The 19,390-nt window shown below is 37.3% G+C and overlaps 1 protein-coding gene across 1 annotated transcript in view; it reads right to left on the reverse strand.

Moving 5' to 3' along the window:
- LOC128740156 (uncharacterized) overlaps positions 1–19,390 on the reverse strand; it is a 298,630-nt gene that overhangs the window by 92,254 nt on the left and 186,986 nt on the right. The gene's annotated exons all lie outside the window — the stretch shown is intronic.

Here is a 19,390-nt window from a genome sequence, read left to right on the forward strand (position 1 = left end):
ATTGTCAAATTGCCCAATAGAAAATTTTCCTGCCGACGAAATACCCCAAAACGACCAAATCGGGTGATTTATCCTACGTGAAAAAGGAGAAGGAAACGGAAAAGCAGAAGGATTTTTTTTTGGGTTGCCTTTTTAGTTTGACAATCAGATTCCCGTTTCGAATCGATCACTCACACATATGCGCATACAGTGTAAATACGTAATTTTCAAATGTGTGATGTTTACCACGAGCACTGCAGCGACACTGGCATTCTATATATATTGATTCTACTATACAAACATTACAAACGCACGCCGGCTAGACACGTCCAGCAGCAACGGCAGACACTCAAGGTAGTGAACAATGAAAAAAACACAACAATGAAATTTTAAGCACCCGCCGGCCGTAGCGTCTAGTTTCATAGGCACTATGTGCGGCGCTGGTTTAGAATTGAATCGTTGATTAACAGAATAAATCAAAAGTATGCACGAAACTTTTACTTATCTGTCAATACAATATCACCTTTGCCGTCAGATCACTGAAACAGATCACTAATAGCACTTGTTTTCACACAAAAAGATACTTAAACTAGACACAAATGATACACAAGCTGCCATGTTCATACGTATCATCTATTCATGATTGCTTGCCAAATCAAGAATTTCTTGGCAAACTGCGACATCTTCTGTTTTCGGAAGTTCTCTGGAACAACAAACTTTTCCGCTGCAGTGAAATACTGGTTCCCCGGTATCTGGTTGAAGTCCGATTTCACGTAGGTCTCGTCGTACCTAACGCAGCAGCGTGGTTTTGTCAGCTTATGATCGTATAACTTCCGGATACGGCTTTTCGTAACCGTATTCTGTTGGGGCCTTCTGAATCTTGAACCTTCATATTCCAGCTCGTATTTTAGCCTTCTGGATGAAACTTTTGCTCAGAGTAAGTTATTTTTTGCTACGTGTCGAACGGAGGAGTTTATTTTCCCGTCGAAGGCCCCAACTACGCGGGTGTGATATCTAACAGTATACTGGTGACATTTTTCTCCGCATCATGGTTTACAATCGAAAGTCAGACGTTCTTCGAAACATTTCATGACACAAGAAACCGTAGAATTGGGGATTACTAACTTTTTATCGATGGCACGATGTGATAGATTCTCATTTCGATGTATTTGTGCAATTTTTTTGCTAACGAGCTGTTCTTTCGACGCTATTTTTCAGATCTTTGCACATCTGATGAAACGATTTAAACAATTTAAGCATTGAGCTTTCTTCGTGCAAAATTTCAATTAATTTTACCCAACGTTTTAAGCAATTTGAGTGTGTTGCAATTTTATCGTGGACCCTTTACATAATACCTAGGATAAGACAAGACATGTGACTTGTTATTCTTCTTCATTATTGTTTTGGCGATTCCCTTTCAAAATTTACTACGGCAACGAAAAGTGTTTCCAAGAATGCAGCTGCAGTTTATGATAGAAGCCACTTGTCCTAGTTGATCACTAATTACACAAAACAGATTCAATTTGGCCGAATTACACTTTCACTTGAGTTTAGTTTGTTTTATGCTAACACGCCACGATAAACAAACTGTTAAAATCCTAGTAACGTTAAAAATTTTATGGTTTCAGTGTTTGCTGTGGTTTCCAGCAACACTTTTGCGCTTCCCTTGTGAATTTTTGTTTCTACAGTTGCACGCATGAAATCAGCCAATCAGGAAGCTGGCTCTTTTTTGACAGCAAATTGGCTCTTTTGCGATACAACATGTTACGTCCTGTCCAAGCATAATACCAACAAATGGTAGTCTTTAGATCTGAGACGTTTGAAACAGGAAAAAGGGTAAGAGGTGCAAGAAGTTTCGTAGAAGCAATAATAGTGACGATTGGACTAGGTGTACAGCCGCGTGTAACATATATTCACGTATCTTACAAAAGGCTCGATATGATTATTTACAACGAAAGATTGATCACCATCAAAACAACAGCAAAGAGTTGAGGATAATTTAAAAACAGTCAATAAAATGTAAGGCAATGTAGTATAATGTGCCCCCCTTAAGAATAAATGGATATATTTCAAAGGGACTTCCCAAGATTAACATTATGACTACGAATATATGTCGATTTTTGAGTTGAAAATCAATGGCAACTGTTTATTTCCTTTAATCTTATATATAAAAATGGATTTTTGTCTGTCTGTCTGTCGGTATGGTCCTTATAGAATCGAAAACTGCTGAACCGATCGGCGTGAAAATTTGCATGTAAGGGTTATTGGGGCCGAGGAAGGTTCTTATGATGGTTAGAGGCCCCTCCCCGCGCTAGGAAAGGGGGCTCCCATACAAATGAAACACAAAATTCTGCATAACTCGAGAACTATTCAAGCAAATGGAACAAAATGTGGCATGTGGGTGTTTATATCCCCCTCTAAAGGGGGGGGTGGGGGGCTCCCATACAAATGAAATACAAATTTCTTCTTATCTCAAAACTAATCAAGCAAATGAAACCAAATTTGGCATGTAGGCGTTTTTCGAGGCAAATTTTTTTTAACGAATTAAGAGCTCTCTCCTGTTTAGGGGGGAGGGGGGGGGGGCGGTTCCCATATAAATGAAATACAAATTTCCTCATAACTCGAGAACTAATCAATCAAATGGAACCATATTTGGCGTGTGGGTGTTTTTGGAGGCAAGAATTTTTTCTATGATGAATTAGAACCCCTTACCTTTTTATGAGGGGAGACTCCCATACAAATAAAATACAAATTTCCTCATAACTCCAGAGCTAATCAAGCAAATGAAACCAAATTTGGCATGTGGGGGGCTTTGGAGGCAGGATTTTTTTTATGATGGGTTGAGACCCCACAACCCTGTGGTAGGGGGATAAGAACTCTCATACAAATAAAACAGAAATTTTTGCGTAACTCAAAAACTAATCAAACTCGAGAAATTTTAGACTCTTTCATAAAACATTAGTCAATAACAAGACCACCAAAAACTATCAATAGTAACATTAGATGACTTAGGGCGAGACGGCCATAGGTCGTGAGTGTTGCGAGTGTTGAGTGTTGTAGAGATCACCTCTATCTAGATTTATTTATTTTCTTAGATCTACTGACGTCTATTATTTTCCTTCCGTTGGGTCACCCCTGCGAAATCGTAGTTTCTACAAAAAGATTTTCCATGAAATGATACATCCCGCGTAAGGTCTATCTGTCTGTCGTGATGTTCCTTATAGAATTGAAAACTACTAAACCGATTGGTGTAAAAAGTTACATGTAGGTGTTTTTGGGGCCGAGAAGGATCTTATGATAGTTAGAGACCTCTCATCCCACTAAGAGGGGAGGGGGCTACCATACAAATGAAAAACAAATTTCTGCATAACTCGAGAAACAATCAAGCAGATGGAACCAAATTTGGCGTGTGGGGATTTTTGGAGGCAGAAGTTTTTTCTATGGTGAATTATGACCCCTCCCCCTTTTAAGAGGGAGGGCTCCCATATAAATGAAATACAAATTTCCTCGTAACTCGAGAACTAATCAATCACATGGAACCAAATTTGGCATGCGGGGGATTTTGGAGTCTTGAATTTATTTTATGATGATTATAGACCTCTCACCCCTGAGGTAGGGGAATAAGGACCCTCAAACAAATAAAGCAGAAATTTTTGCGTAACTCAAAAACTAATCTAACTCGAGAAATTCGAGACTTTTCCATAAAACATTAGTCAATAACAAGACCACAATAACTATCTATAGTAACAATAGATTATTCAGGGAGAGACGGCCGCGAATGTTGCCAGCGACCCGCCGTCGGAAGCGCCTCCCAAGTAACCAAAAGTTCCGATAAAAGGGGATTTTTTGGCTTAATCAGCCAACGAAATGATTATGAATAGAACTCTATTCAACTCAATTTTTAGGTAATTAACCGTACACTCAAGTTCGTATTTGATGATTAAACTTCGAAGGGAATACAAAGTAACTTCTAACAGAACTATAAAGTTCGCAAAAGTTCACTTAAGTCGCTATATAGAACACTGTTCAGCCCAAAAAGAAACTCCAACAATTTAAAAATTAAAAAGATTGGGGGAATATTTTCCCACTTCTTCTTGTTTTGTAGATTCATGACATTTCTCATTAACTAAAGCATTTAATTTCGGTTAATGTTTTTTTTAAATATTAATTCATTGTAACTTACCACACACCACCACCAAAACCTCGGGGATTTAAAGTCGAGTACTTCTTTTCGGTGACTTAGACGCATACCACTGCTCCGTTGCTGGAATATGCGATTTGCATCGTTTTTACTCGATGTGCTAATTTCTCATTTATCACAGCCCCGAAACGAACTTACACTTAAGAACAACTCATCGGCAAAATTCATATCACTAGCGGCGCCAGAGATGGCGCAATGCATCAGGATAGGCTTGCAACGAGGAACGCTCGGGTTCAAATCCAGCAGCGGTCGGTGTTAGTTAGGCTTTTTTGTATGGTCTATCTTAATCGCATGAACCGACTTTACAAAAGTTAGGAGGAGGCGGAAGTAGAAAATAGAAAAGTATAAAAATAGAACTAAAAGTGCTGTTTTATAAACTTCTGCCAAAGTTTTTTTAGAAGCTGCTTAGAGCTCTATGCAGCGGACTCAAGGCAACTTTGAAGTTCGGTTAATTACAGGTAAAACTGCTTAGCAAGCTGTAGATCCATAGACATAAAGCTTGTTAACCTTCCTTAGACACCATTATCCGAACTCTAAGTTACTTTCAAGTTGTTTGTTGAACTTTTAACCTGCATGCTGAACTTTCAGGTTGCTACAGATATTAACGGTACTTTAATGAGAATGAAGTTTGGTTTACAAATGTGGTGTCTGGTTGTTCAGCAAGAAAGTTCTGCGGAACTAAATTTGAACCAAATATGAACTTTCAAGTTTGTTTCTTAAGTGAAATTCGAACTTTTGGTTGCTTGGGCTGCCACTTAGGAGGGACAACCCCACCGCAGAAATCACCGCTGTCTAGGTTTATTTGTTTTCCTAGGTCTACTGACCTCTATTACCTTCTATTTCGTTCAGTTGGGTCCGAACGAGCGACAGCGAGTAAGGAGAGGATCACTCCTGTGCAGGGATGGAAGATCAGTGATTTTGATAAAGTCTGTGAGTTATCGCTATACGCACAGATCACGATCCGTACAGATCATGACAAACAGTGAATCTTTAGCGTTGATCACAAGATTTTGTTCTCTAAACAGTATCAGCAGTCGATCATAGTGTTACATTTTACCTAGCTGCGAGAAAAATAGTCACACATGTTGTTTGTATTGCGATTCATACAATGCACACAACATTTCTCATCGCAATCATGCAATGAACATGATCTGACATGAGGTTTGTCATAATCTGTACGGATCGCGACAAAGTGTTTGTCGCGTACAAGTAATGCTATCAATGAATCTGAATCTGATTGCTCCTATGATCTTGATCGCTAGAAGCGATATTTTTTTCATCCCTGCTCCTGCGAAATGGTACTTTCCACGAAAAAGTTTGCCGAGAAATGGTATATTCCGCTTAAAGTTTTTCGCGAAATGGTATTCGGCGGAATGTTGCACAATCGCGGCGAATATTGCTATCCGCTTTCTGGCTAAGCAATGAGGCGAGTTGTTTTCTAATTTACTGTTGGGTAAAATTGCAAATTTGTATCTTAAACTATCCAGGTAACCAATAAGCATTAACAGTAGCAGCAAATCAGCATACCTGGCATTTTATACTGCACGTTGTGTATATTAGCTTTTTGACTGCATAGGTGTTGTAAATTGGCATCCAAAATTCTATTCAAATTCTTCGTGTCGGTAATTAGCTGCAAATTAGCATTGTCAGCACTATAAGAAGGTTAGCAGTAAAGTAGCTGTATATTTTGCCAAAACAGCATTTAAGTAGCATTTAGGGTGACTTAAATGCTTATTGGCTTGCATTTGAATAGCTTTGGTGATGTTACTTGGGATGCTTTCATAGTTACGTAACTGCCAAAATGAATCATCTAAGGTTGAACTCCTCAGAAACTTGCTAAACTGGCGATTGTGACAAAGATCATCCGAGATTGATGATTTATGTACAATATAGTTTAATTTGTGGCAATACGAAGTTTGTCGGGTCAGCTAGTTTTCATATAAATTAAACCTCGTGTCGGTCTCCTGGGATAGCTTTTCTTTTCTACATGAGGCATATTATACTGCAAGTAGGGCATATTACCCCGCATAGTTAAGTAATCTGCAATTTACCTGGAATTTAGACGTGGTTGAATAACTATTCCTGGCATTTTTATTCTACAATACTAACTGAGGCTAATAGTGGTAATAGACTGTCACTTATATCTATTTATCTGTATTTATAGCCACATCTGCAATGGGGCATATTGCACCGTCGCAAGTGGGGCATATTGGCCGCATACGACCACAAAAAAGCTTACGGAAACGACGCAAAAAACAGAGAGGTTATGTACAAGACACGACCGTATATAGGTGACGCAGGACTACATAAGTCTTTTTGTGGCAATAGTAGCATATATCCATGCATGTAATAATACGATTCTTCATGTATACATGCTGCATGCTGCAAATAGTTTGGTTATGCTGCAGGTTGAGAAATCCAAATTTTTGCATGTCGATAATTTTTTACAGCGTTTTATTCATTCTCATGATTGCTACTAAATAAGTTAAAGTTATTTGCAAAATGTTTTGTACCTTACTGCCTTATACTGAGTTTACAATCAAATAAACATTAGCAGCACTACGGGTCCCTCCTGCCTTGTCCTTTATTTTCGAAAGAAATTAATCTAAATGTACTGTTTAACTATGGAAACTAGAAACCATAACTTGAGAATTCTGCGTCAAGTCACATGCACATATGCAAAACAACAGTTTCGAACAAATTCTTGCAGTATCTATATGGATACAATCTGGAAAAAGGAAAGGATGACCGCTCACTTTTCGATGACGTTTCACCTTCAGGACATCAATTTGGATTAATTTCAATCTTAAATGTTAAAGGCGATTGAAATAAAGGGGTGGTTTCATACTTTAAGAAAATTGTTTACCTTCAAGACATCACACTGGACTATTGAACCTAACTGAAATGATAACATCGGTTGAAGAAGAGGGGTGGTTTTGCACTCTGAGGTATTTCACAAGCACAGATCCCAAGTAACAATTTGAGTTTTATTACAATCTTATGATGACATTTAAGACCAAAATTGGCCATGAAAACCGCCATAAGAGTACAATAAAACTCACAATGTTGCTTGGGATCAAATTAATATAGGTTTAAGCGCCGTAAAGAATCTCCGACCTAATAGGACGAGGAGTTTCTGTCACTTTTTTGCAAAAAAACACGTGCAAACCATAATGACGTCTTTTCTTCGACCAATCATGACGCGAGGATTTCTAGATTGATGCAAAAATATTGAAAATCGATCGTGTGCCCTGTGCCACATTATACACATCTCCCCTAAAGATAATTTCCCGCGCACCGCAACTTTCAACGGGATGGAAGAACAATCGTCGCAGGTGATAGTAAATAAATTTATCAGTTATTTCGTTGATAGTGTTCAGCTGATCAATCAAAGTATTCACGCAGAAAAATGATGATAGCTAGAAACAACTATATCTGTTGTTAAGTTAACCTTGTATCATATATTTGAATCAAAAAAATATTTTTTCAACTAAATTGATACTCCTTTTGCTTCTACTAGATCGTCAATAGCTCCAAAAATACTCATTTTTGATTCTACAATTTTTTTATAGAAGCTGGATATTTTTAGAAATAACAAAGCTTATTGCTGAACTAAAAGTTCAAAGAGAAATCCTTTTGCATTAACAAATTGTTTTTCTACGTTTTGGTTTGGATAGCGAACCTCACGAAATAATGCAACCGATCCATAATAATACAGAAACCTCTAGGCCTCTAGGCGGTGTTCTATTACGGGCTGGTACCGAATGGCCGCAACACAAATGACCGAATTTCGAATGACCGAAATCCAAATGACCGAATTTCAACAGCAGTCGCAAAAGACCGAATCACTAAAAGCCGAATCACGAATAGCCGAATCACGAATGGCCAAATCACGACAGAAACCACTTTTATTTAGCTCCATGTATTTTTCTAGCTGAGTAGTAGGGATTATCCTTTAGTTAAGCATGAACCCCACGTTTTTGTAGGTTGAAGGCCGTGAATATTTTCGGCTGAATATGAAGTTCGGCTTTTTGTGATTCGGCCTTCTGAGGTTCGGCCATTAAATATATTATGCCATTTGTAATTTCGGTCATTTGTGTTTCGGTCATTCGTGATTCGGCCATTTGTGTTTCGGCCATTCGTAGGTAGTCCCCAATTACTATTGCAGAGTTGAAAGATATTTGCTTGTTGTTACAGAGATCGGCTGGTATCTACAATGTCAACGCAAAAGTAATGCATGATTTTTTGCATATCATTGGACGCGACTTGCTGGACCTTGTTAATGAATCGTTACACACGGGGAACGTGCTTAAAGTTTGAAAAGAATTAGGTATCTACTTATGATTCCTGTTCCCAAAGTTAATGGGACGGATAAAGCCGAAGACTACCGTCACTCTATTGCTCACATGTGGCTGCAAACCACACTAAAAAAATCAGCACGTTAAGTTTACTTGAAATCATAGGTAATTCTCATCCACCGCTTTTTTTGTATGTAACATTCACGTGAATAGCTGGTTACCTTACACTCATACTGACTGGTTTACGTGCGATCCCAGTAAATTTTATCAATTTTCCCGATCAAATGATTCTAACAAAAATATTTCAGAATTGCAACTCTAGTACATATTTCCATTAAAGTTTGTTATAAATGTGATAGAAAAACGTGCGACACGCAAAATGTTGTACAAAGATTCTATCTTGTTCTGTTACTTATAACATGCTTTGTTACATTTTGGTTGTGCAGCAGGGCGGAATTCGGGTTTTTGTGTCACATCTTGATATATACTAGATCAAATTATATCGTAATTTGATATCTGTAAGATTTGCCTAGAGCAAATTTTGATACATTTTTTTGTCATTTTAACTACTAACAAGACCAAGCTTATAACAAAATCTCCTTTGGGTTTTGTTATAACTTGTTATTTAGAACTCATCCTGTTATAAATTAGTTATTTTCATATGATCGGGTTTCCATTGACTAGCACCTGAACTCCATGTAAATGTCCAGAAGTAAACATGATTTTTCACGTGGATGGGACTGGTCAATTTTTAGATGCCGACGACCTAAAAATATATTTGATAGTTCGAACAATAGAAGATTGCCGTTGCCTACAATTAACGCAGAATGATTTTATTATTCGGTGTCAGTTAAATTGGCTCGTGATCAGTATTGCCAACTGTGAGATCACCGGATTTTGGAATCAGTTTTCTTCGATTACCCCATCAATGGAATGAAACTGAAAAGAGTCGACCAGGGTATCGATTATTCAGCGAAAATAAAATTCCCTGACTTTTCCAGGCTTTTGCAGGTGTATTTTAAAAAAATCCAGGCGCAAAATATCTCGATTATTTCTCTTTTTAAAGTGTTCATTTGGATTAATTGGTTATTTACTCTTGAATTATTATTTTCTAATGAGTTCGTTTTTCCTTTTTGATTTAAATTCATCTTTTTATGCGAAATTACTATGTGTAAAATTAAAACTAATTTGAACTCAATTAACGCGCATCGAAGTTAAAGAATTGAGCTAAATAAAAGTTGCAAGATGTCTTCTCAGAAAAACGAAAATAGTCTGCTGGTTTATCCAATTGCCAAAAGGTGGTGGGATGAGCCGTTTTGTCTATTTGATTTTGATTTTGATTGATTTTGATATTTGATTTGCAATGAATGGGTATAAATCCGTTTCAAACATTTAACTATGCGAAACACTAAATATAATAGTTGGTTAATTTGAAGCCCGATTTGTCTGAGCAACTATTTCGTTTTGTTATGAAAATTTAAGGAAATAATTGTTCCTCGGGAATTAAAAAATTTTTGATGACAAATGACGTAGCGATGAATTGAGCAACGCAGCATCGTTGTATTATTTGCTTTTATTCGACCTACTTGCCGCCAACTTTTTATATTCAGGAAAATTTCGGGTTTGCGACTCTCTGCTCGCAGTCGAGTTTCAAAGATATGACTGATTTGTTAGACTAAATCAGAATTTTGAGGCTGAGATGGTCTTTCATTCGAATACGTATTAAGCGTAGGTTTTGACAAGCAATTGGTCCAACAAAGTATGCGCTTTGCGTGTCAGCATTCATCAGCCTGGCATGAACTTTTTATGTCACTTTCCGTACAAAATAAGCAAATTTCTATACACAACTTTTGATCTAAATATCCGATTAATACCAATGAATCCAAAAAATATTAATACTGATCAATTAGATTGTGAGCCCTTCCCTTTAAAGTTTAAACCCAAAATCGATCAAATTGATCCAACTGTTGTTGAGAAACGTGATCTGGTCTGTCGCACATTCATGAAATTCTGAATTTTGAAACTCTGGGAAATTTGTACACAGCAGAATGGTTGCACGCGAGTAAAAATAACGTGTCATATTCTATTTGCTTTGAGCATACGCAAAGGCGTTAAATAAAAAGGTGTCAGATACTTGAAGTAATTGTTATCCCTGCGATGCCATAAGTTTTCCGGTATATTTTCTTCCCATGCCAAACATCCCTGACTTCAAATGACTTCCCTGACTTTTCCAGGTTGAAACGAATTTCCCTGATATTTCCAGGTTTTCCCTGATTTTCCAAGTAATCGACACCCTGGACCATGTAAGTGATCTAGGCGTTCTTCTTTATCCGATGCTCACGTTTCACTAACACCACGCCACTTTGATATCGAAAGTAATTCAGCTTGGTGTTATCTCCAAAATCGCCTACGATTTCAATGATCCACACTGTCCAAAATCTCTTTATTGTTCACAGGTTCGTCCATTACTGGATAACTACAATTTCATCTGGTTTCCGTGTCAATCGACTTAGAAGTTACGGATTGAACATACTCAAAAGAGATTCATCCGATTTGAACTATGTGAGTTGCTTTGGCATGGCCCAGATAACCTGTCATCATATCCTGATCATTGCCATCTGCTCGGTATTGATACACTTGAGCGTCGTCGGAAAAGTCAGTAGGCAATTTTTATTACGAAATTGATAAATGATATTAACTCACCAACGCTTCTGTAACGCCTTCACTTTCGGGCGTCGTAACGTTTGCTCCGCTAAACTGGCTTACTACAAACCTCTTACCATCGCACATTGTTTGGATATCAGGAACTCATTACCGCATGCGTCAGGACCTTCGAAATGGTAGAGGACTTATTTAATTTCAACGAACCAACGCAAAAATTTGTGGCGAAACTAAAGAGATTAAATGTTTTATAAATTTGACGTGCATTTATTAAGATTTTATAAGTCAGATAAATGATTGTATCAGGCACCAGATTGTGTCAAGACCAGCTAATGAATTACTTAATTTGTAATCATTTGCTAATTCTTGCCAGCAAAATGGGAAGAAAAAATCAAAACTAAAAAAAAACTATTCTTGTTGTATATTCGGATCTAAAATGCACTTTTGAAACAATTTCTAGGCCCTTGTAATTACAAACCTTGAAGCGATTTAGTATTGTAGGGATCAGTGCTGTTAATATTCATGAGCACAACGTTCAAATTTCTGGATTATCATCCTGCCTTGTACCGTTCTGATTCAAACTTCGAACAAAAAATGTTCAGCTTCGAGTTCTATTTGGCAGTGGCTAAATGATGTCATCAAAAGAAAGTATAGAATCAATTTAAATGATGCAGAAGAGTTACTGTCATGTAGCATTAGCACGAAAAATGCCAAGTATAAAGCTGCATTGTGGTTGATGGCTGAAACGATGTCTTATTGCTTACGTAAATATGATAGGGGAAGTTTAAGTGAGTTACAAAGCAAAATCAGAGAAGTTAGGTGGAATAACAGGAAACTATTTGTAATAAACTTTAAGCATTTTTTGGATATTTTCTAAAAGAAGTTTGTGAATAGAATAAGTTAGGTTAAGTGACTTGTATATTGTACTTTGTAGCCAATTGTAAATATATTTTCTATTAAAAAAAATACTTAAGCTATGCTGAAACTTTCTTCGACGAAAAATGTTCGAAAACATCTTTATTCTACTTCCATAAATGGTTTAATAGCATGACAATTTAATTATTTTCGTGTTAAAATTTTAAAAATGAGGATAAAATGCTAATTTACATTGAAAAACACTAAAAAAACTGCTGTTCGGTTTTGATTCAAACTTCGAACACTTTCATGGCCGACATTCAAAGCTCGAATATTTCAGTCTCAGACATCGAACACTTGTATTTCTTTGAAAAGTATTAATGTTTTTAGTGTCATTCAACTTAAATAAATTTCATCCTTTTTCTAGACACTGTCTTTTTAAATCCACCTAACAGTATGATTTAAATTTTTCACACAATAATTAGTTTCAATCCGTACTTCTGTAGTCAATTGCTAATATTTTCAAACTCTATGCACCACATCTAAAGCAAGTGAACTTTGTACAGCTTTACAATGCAGATAATTCATTTTCCCGAAGGAAAATCCGGAAAAACCGGATATTATTCGTGGGTGTTCGAAGTTTGAATCACACCTCAAAACGTGATTCAAACTTCGAACACTTTTTATTTATCTAATATCTTTGAAATAACGCATGAAATATTGTATTTTAACTATGCTTTAGTACGTATATATCTTGCACTTACCTAATAATCGCGAAGTGGGAAGGTAGATATTCTAAAATTGGTAAAATAATGCAAACGAGAAAACAGCTACTTTTGCACGAAACGCTAAGAGTATGCGAACGAAGTTAAAATCTGAGTTCTCACTTTTTTCCAGCGTCTGCTGATTTCTTACAAGGAGTCCTACAGTTCAATGTCATACCTCACCGGATACAGGGCACTCTAACGAACACGGTGGTGTACAATAAGCACAATATTTTATCAAATTAGCGATACTAACGAGCATTTTATTCTGTAGTGTTCAAATTTTGAGACTGTTCTAAGTTTGAATCAAAACGGTACCTTGTTGTGCTTACTTTGATTGAACGATTGATTGAATAACTAAATACACTACCCATGGATGCATAGTTGACGTAAAAACCAAAATTACCAAAATGTACTTTTTCAGTCCTACGCACTCTTAAATATGTTGTTCACATGCCCAATACTCAAACAACATATGTTTGTTCGAAAATATTCGAGAAATTTAGAAAAATTGAGCTGCTCTGCTATATTCCACGTAATGCTAATGGTTGACTCAATTCCCCGCATAATCAATCAGCATAGTAACCTATTTGTTTTTGTAGCTTTACGCCAATTTATGTGAATAATCGTTCAAAAAAACAGTCTGTTTATTCGCATAAACTGGCGTTTGCAGAACACAATAAATGACGAATGAATCATAAAACCCCATCAGTCCTGTTTCGATTAATAAACTCTACTAAATTGACAGATTATTCGATTGAAAAAGTTTATAGCAAAGATTATATGGCTTTAAACGTTTTTCACAAACGTTTTTTTTTTTTCAAACGTTGTATATATAAACTGAGAGGCACAAAAAACAATGCATGCTGAGAAAAAAGATTGTCTGTTCTGTTTGAAATTCGGTTACAAAATAAGGCCCTACTAGGGATAGCACATAAGTGGTTTAAAAGCAATTTATGTGATAGAACTCAGAAGACTCGCCTTGAAAATTTTAATCCTGATTTCATTGTTAATATACTTGGTGTACAGCAAGGAAGTGCATTAGGGTCTCTTTTGCTTATAATTTATATAAATGACATATAAAATGAGTTTTGCGGCTCGGCAACATGAATTTATTTGCTGATGACACTGTTCTATTTATTGCGATTAAGGACCCTAGTGAAATTGTATCCCATGTAAACCAAGATTTACATCATCTTTCGAATCAGTTAAAATTTAAACAGCTTAAACTCAGCATTCGCAAGATAAAATATATGATTATTTCAGCCAGACGTAAACGTTGTAATTGATGGTGAGACCGTGAGACTATTGATCGCGTATATGAACTACAGTAACATATTTTAAGAAAATTGTACTCGACACACTCGAGTCCCTTTGAGATGTGGAGAGGGTTGAGACAAGGTGACGACTTACCCTGCATGCTGTTCAACATCGCTCTCGATGGGGTGATTCGACGAGTGGGCACCGAAACGAAAGGCGCGATTTTCACCAAGGGCAGCTAACTCCTTTAGCAATTCCAACTCAACTAACAAAAAGATTTGACTCGACTATTTTTGATTGGAGTGAAATTTTCCTAATGTGTTGGGTACCACACAAGAACTCATTTTCCACTAATTTCGATTTTTTTTTCGTCAAGAGTAACTTTTCAAACGGGCGTATTTAGAAATAAGATTACTTTTTTTCAAAACATCATATCTTGAAAACTGCTTATTTGATCAAAATGGCGTCAAAGGAAAAGTTGTTGGAAATTAAGTCTATTTTTAGAGCAAAAATACACTGAAAGAAAAAACTTCAAAACCATGATAAAAATTATAAAATGTCAATTATCTCAAACCCGATTTGCATAATTTGTTTTTAAAGATAGCTTAAATTATGCCCTAAAATCTGGCGAAGAGCTATCGACGGACACGATTTCGGATTTTTTTTAAAAATCTTTGAAATTTCAAAAATTTTCCAATTTTACAGTTTTTGGTAAAACACAAACAAAATCAAATTTTACGCATCATTTTGAACAAATTATGTCATATAAACTTTTTTCTTAGGCCCATCCGCATCGCAGTTATCGCAAATTTAAAATCTAAAAAGAAAAAACGAAAAAATCTTAGAGGTTGTGCACAAGACACGACCGCATAGGTGACGTAGGACTACGTAAGTCTCTTTGTAGCGATAGTAGGTTGTATCCATGTATGTAATAATACGATTCTTAACATACATGTTAATTTTAACATACATACGCAACGTTTATCAAAGTAGTAACATTGTATACGTTCAATCCTCAACCGATTTTGGAGTTATATCCAAAAATATTATATTTTTATATTGATGGAATCTATTTTATTAAAACGAATCGAAGTCACACTAAACCAAACAGTAAATAAATTTTCATGATCTGTTTCTACGTTGAATAGTGCTTTTCCTCTGGTAATCGGTAGACGGTACGCGCGAGTTTTCGAAAAGCTGAAAAATTTGCGCAAAACTTTCTGCAGTTTACAAAAGAAGAACACTGATAATAAAGCATTTACAAGTTGCAGACGTTTTGGAAGTGGCAGAAAATGATGACCGTGTCCAGTAAACTTATTCCCGCCATTTGTTGGTCTCTGCTACGGCGAAAAGTTAAACTTTTCCCTCGTTGCCTGTGTTATTATGGTATTAACTGGGCAAGAAAATATAATAAACTCAATCGTTGTGTGATCTTTAAAAGGACCGATTGTTTGATTATCATAACTCTAGCTTGCAATAAACTTGCGTTAACGTAACGTAACCTAACGTAATTCTCTTTTCGGTAAATTGAAGTACCGATAACCGCAAACCAGGCACGGTTTGTTGCAACGGACTAGCCAGAAAGCCTCAGCAGCTATGCGATCGACAAAGCCGTTCGTGTATGGTTATGAGTCACGATGAAATACCAGTCCAGGCCAGGTGGCCAACTGCAAGCGACATGGGATAATTCTGGTCGTTTTGTTCTCGCGAGCAGAATATTTCCTGCCAATTCCAGAACTTCAGCAGCCAGATATTCCATCACGGCAGCGAGACGAGTGCTGCAGCTCCAACACGCTCAGCATACTTTCCTTTCCTCTGCAGCCGATGAACACGACCAACTGACGATGATGTGCACCATAAGGCAAACAATGTTTCAAATACAACCTTTAAAATTATACCACGGATGTGACTCGAAAGCTGCTGTCCGATGTGTCGCAAGCTGGCTGCTTGCCGATGTGTCGCCTACGAAAACCGCTGACCGACTGACGTGTGACGATGCGCAGTAAAAGGCAAAGCAGCCAAAACCATATCGTTCACTGGCGGTCGATTGGTGAATTTGGATATCTTCGTTGCCTTATCCGGGGAAGCAACAACAGCTGAAGCTCAACAATTTTCGATCGGATTCTATAGGGTGTAAATTAAATACAATCACAAGGAAGCTTAACCCTTAGCTCATATCGTATATATTTCTGTCATCCGTGCTAGGTAAGCACTGACGAGAGAAGGCAAAAATATTATTTGTTATTTATTTATTAAATTCATCCGACTGGAGTGTCTTAATGAATAAGGCTGGAAAAAGCCACCTCGAAAATCATGGATGACAATTTTCAAGCCGGCACAAAAACCCAGCATATGGATGGATTTTTGATATAAATAATACATAGATATAGCTTACTCACTATAAACAATTCACATTACAGGCAACAGATAACGAAAAATCAAAAATTGAAGTTGTGTGCAGCACTGTTGTACGATGAAGCAAGGCGACGGATAGGTTCCTGTTGGCCATAGTTTGTGCGATGAGTATTTAACCATAGCAAACGTTGATGGCATTGTGGGCGCAGAGGGCAGTGTAGTTGTAGCATTGAGAGGATGTTTGGACAATCATAGCTACCAGTCAAAATTTTGTGAGCCGTTTGAGCCATTAATTTCTTTCGTCGTTGTTCGAGTGTAGTAATACCAAGCAGGAGGCAAAGATTAGCGTATGGTGGCATATTGTCAGGGTCTCTCCAGGGCAGCGTACGGCATATCCTACGAACAAACTGTTTTTGCACGCGCTCAATGCGTTTTATCCAGTTGTCGTAATACGGGTCCCACACAGCGCAAGCTGTCTCCAGAATTTAACGCACCGAAGAGCAATAGAGGATGCGCAGAATCACAGGGTCCTCGAATTCCTTACCGACTCTCAGGATTAAACCAAGTTGTCGATTTGCTTTGTTTACGATCATTGAATAGTGTTGCCTAAACGTTAGTTGTGTGTCCTGCACAACTCCGAGATCAGAGATCACATCACAGCGTTCAACCACTATCCCATTAATACGATAGTCAAACATTAAGGGCTGTTTTTTACGATGGAAGCTGATTGCAGTACACTTCGCAATACTTAAACTCATGTAGTTGCGGCAGCACCAGTCAGAAAACAAATTGATCAGCATTTGAAGTCTAGTGCAGTCGTTATAAGAAGTAATAAGGTGATAAATCTTGGTGTCATCCGCATATAATAGTCGTGTGCCGGGTGGTAATAGTTTTGTAATATCGTTGATAAATAGCGAAAACAGTAAGGGTCCCAAAATACTGCCTTGAGGAACTCCAGAATTGTTAGTAAACCAGCTAGACTGGGATAAGCCCAACTTTACAGCAATTTTCCGGTTGCGTAGATATGATTCTAACCAAGCTACCATCACAACAGAGACTCCTAGTTTATCAAATTTAGCACAAAGTATTCCATGATCCACACGGTCAAATGCAGCCTTCAGGTCGGTATAGATAACGTCAACCTGAAGGCATCGGTAACCTGTTACCCCAAATTGGCTTAGACCGCGGACGAACTCTGGGAATATGCTGTGGAATAAGTTCATGAATTTTAGCAGCAAATCTCGATACAGCTTCGTTCAGATTGAATATGAAATATATAATAATTCAATTTTTCAATGACGCACACTGAAAATCAATAGTTTTCTGTATTTTCGAAATCGATCAATTGGTGTAAATATCTTCAAATCTATTGAAAATTGACTGAATTATAAGCCGAAGCGTGAAAACGCATTTCCACTTTGATGACGTAATTTCCAACAACCAATCACGAAGCGAGAATTCTGGTAAAACATAGGTTCATAATTTTCAGTTTTGCAATAGTTCAACATCAAGAATCCATACTTTTCTTCATTTGGGCCAATTCTTAGGAGATTTTTCAATTGATTTGTGTAAGAATATTGAAAATTGAAGTTTATATGAAAATTTTTTTTGCCGATTTTCAAAAATTACATTATATTTGTGCTGCCATTTTTGTTTCATGATAGAAGCGTTAACACTCTCTCACTCTTTTTTCGAGTTCTTTAGGTTGTAAAACCCACAGGTAATTGATTTATCTAAAAAGATTTTACTCAAGTTTAACAATTTTTTTTGTCCCCCGATTTTTAGAGCCAATTTTGAAGGGCGGGGGACAAAAACTTTATAAACAATTTGCATCGATCGATAGCTCTTCACCAGATTTTAGGGCATAATTTAAGCTATCTTTAAAAAAATTATGCAAATCGGAGGGGATGGTTTTGAGATAATTGACATTTTATATTTTTATCATGGTTTTGAAAAGTTTTTTCTTTCAGTGTATTTTTTTTATAGAAATACACTTAGTTTCCAACAACTTTTCCTTTGACGCCATTTTAATCAAATAAGTAGTTTCCAAGATATGATGTTTTGAAAAAAAGTCATCACATTTCTAAATACGCCCTTTTAAAAAGTTACTCTTGACGAAAAAAATCGAAATTAGTGGAAAATGAGTTCTTGCATAGGCCCAACACTTCAGGAAAATTTCACTCCAATCAAAAATATTCGAGTCAAAAATGACTTTTTTTCAGCGAGTTGTGCTGGAATTGCTCCTAGGCTTTGATATTATAGTCAGGAAACATGCGTCGGCGAAGGCAATCTACGCCAGACTAAAAGGGGAGTCTAGGGGGATTGGGGTAAATGCGTCGAAAACCAAATACATGATAGGAAGAGACCAGTGCGCACCTCCTACGAACGGCAAGCATTCACAGCAACGAACGGTAGATGAATTCGTAGATGAATTCGTGTATTTGGGATCGCTGATGACCGCGGATTAGTCAACACTAGTAAGCAGATTCAGCGGTACATTCAAGCGGGAAATCGGGCCTACTTAGCACTTCGCAAAACGCAGTTGTGACGCTGCTCGCGAAGGACATACGTATGAATCACGAGCTACAGGCACTGCTTGGAGAAATTCCCGTCGTACATCTGACGAAAGTCGGTAGACACGTTATGACGTGTGGATACCGGACGGCAGTGCGACGTAAACAGTTCTCTTCAACAACTCAACGTGCAGACGTGCAACGAGACAACTGGGAAATTGTCGACGAGTGAACCAAGAGTTGAATGGAAACGACTACTTGAAACAGCACGCGCTACCCCGGCTCTATACCACTGACCACTGACGAACTAACATGACACGGGCGTTTTATTGTTGACTCACATGACCTTGCAAGCAAACGATCATTTGCTTACAAGCGAGCGATCGTTTATGTCAAACAGCAGAGAAATGTACAAAGGTACGGGAAACAGATTTATGCAAAATTCAGTTTGTTTCAACGGAGATCTGTATGAATATCGGAGATAGCCCGGTAATTCTTTGTGTA

The sequence above is a fragment of the Sabethes cyaneus genome, chromosome 3, assembly GCF_943734655.1.
Source record: "Sabethes cyaneus chromosome 3, idSabCyanKW18_F2, whole genome shotgun sequence".
NCBI lineage: Eukaryota > Metazoa > Arthropoda > Insecta > Diptera > Culicidae > Sabethes > Sabethes cyaneus.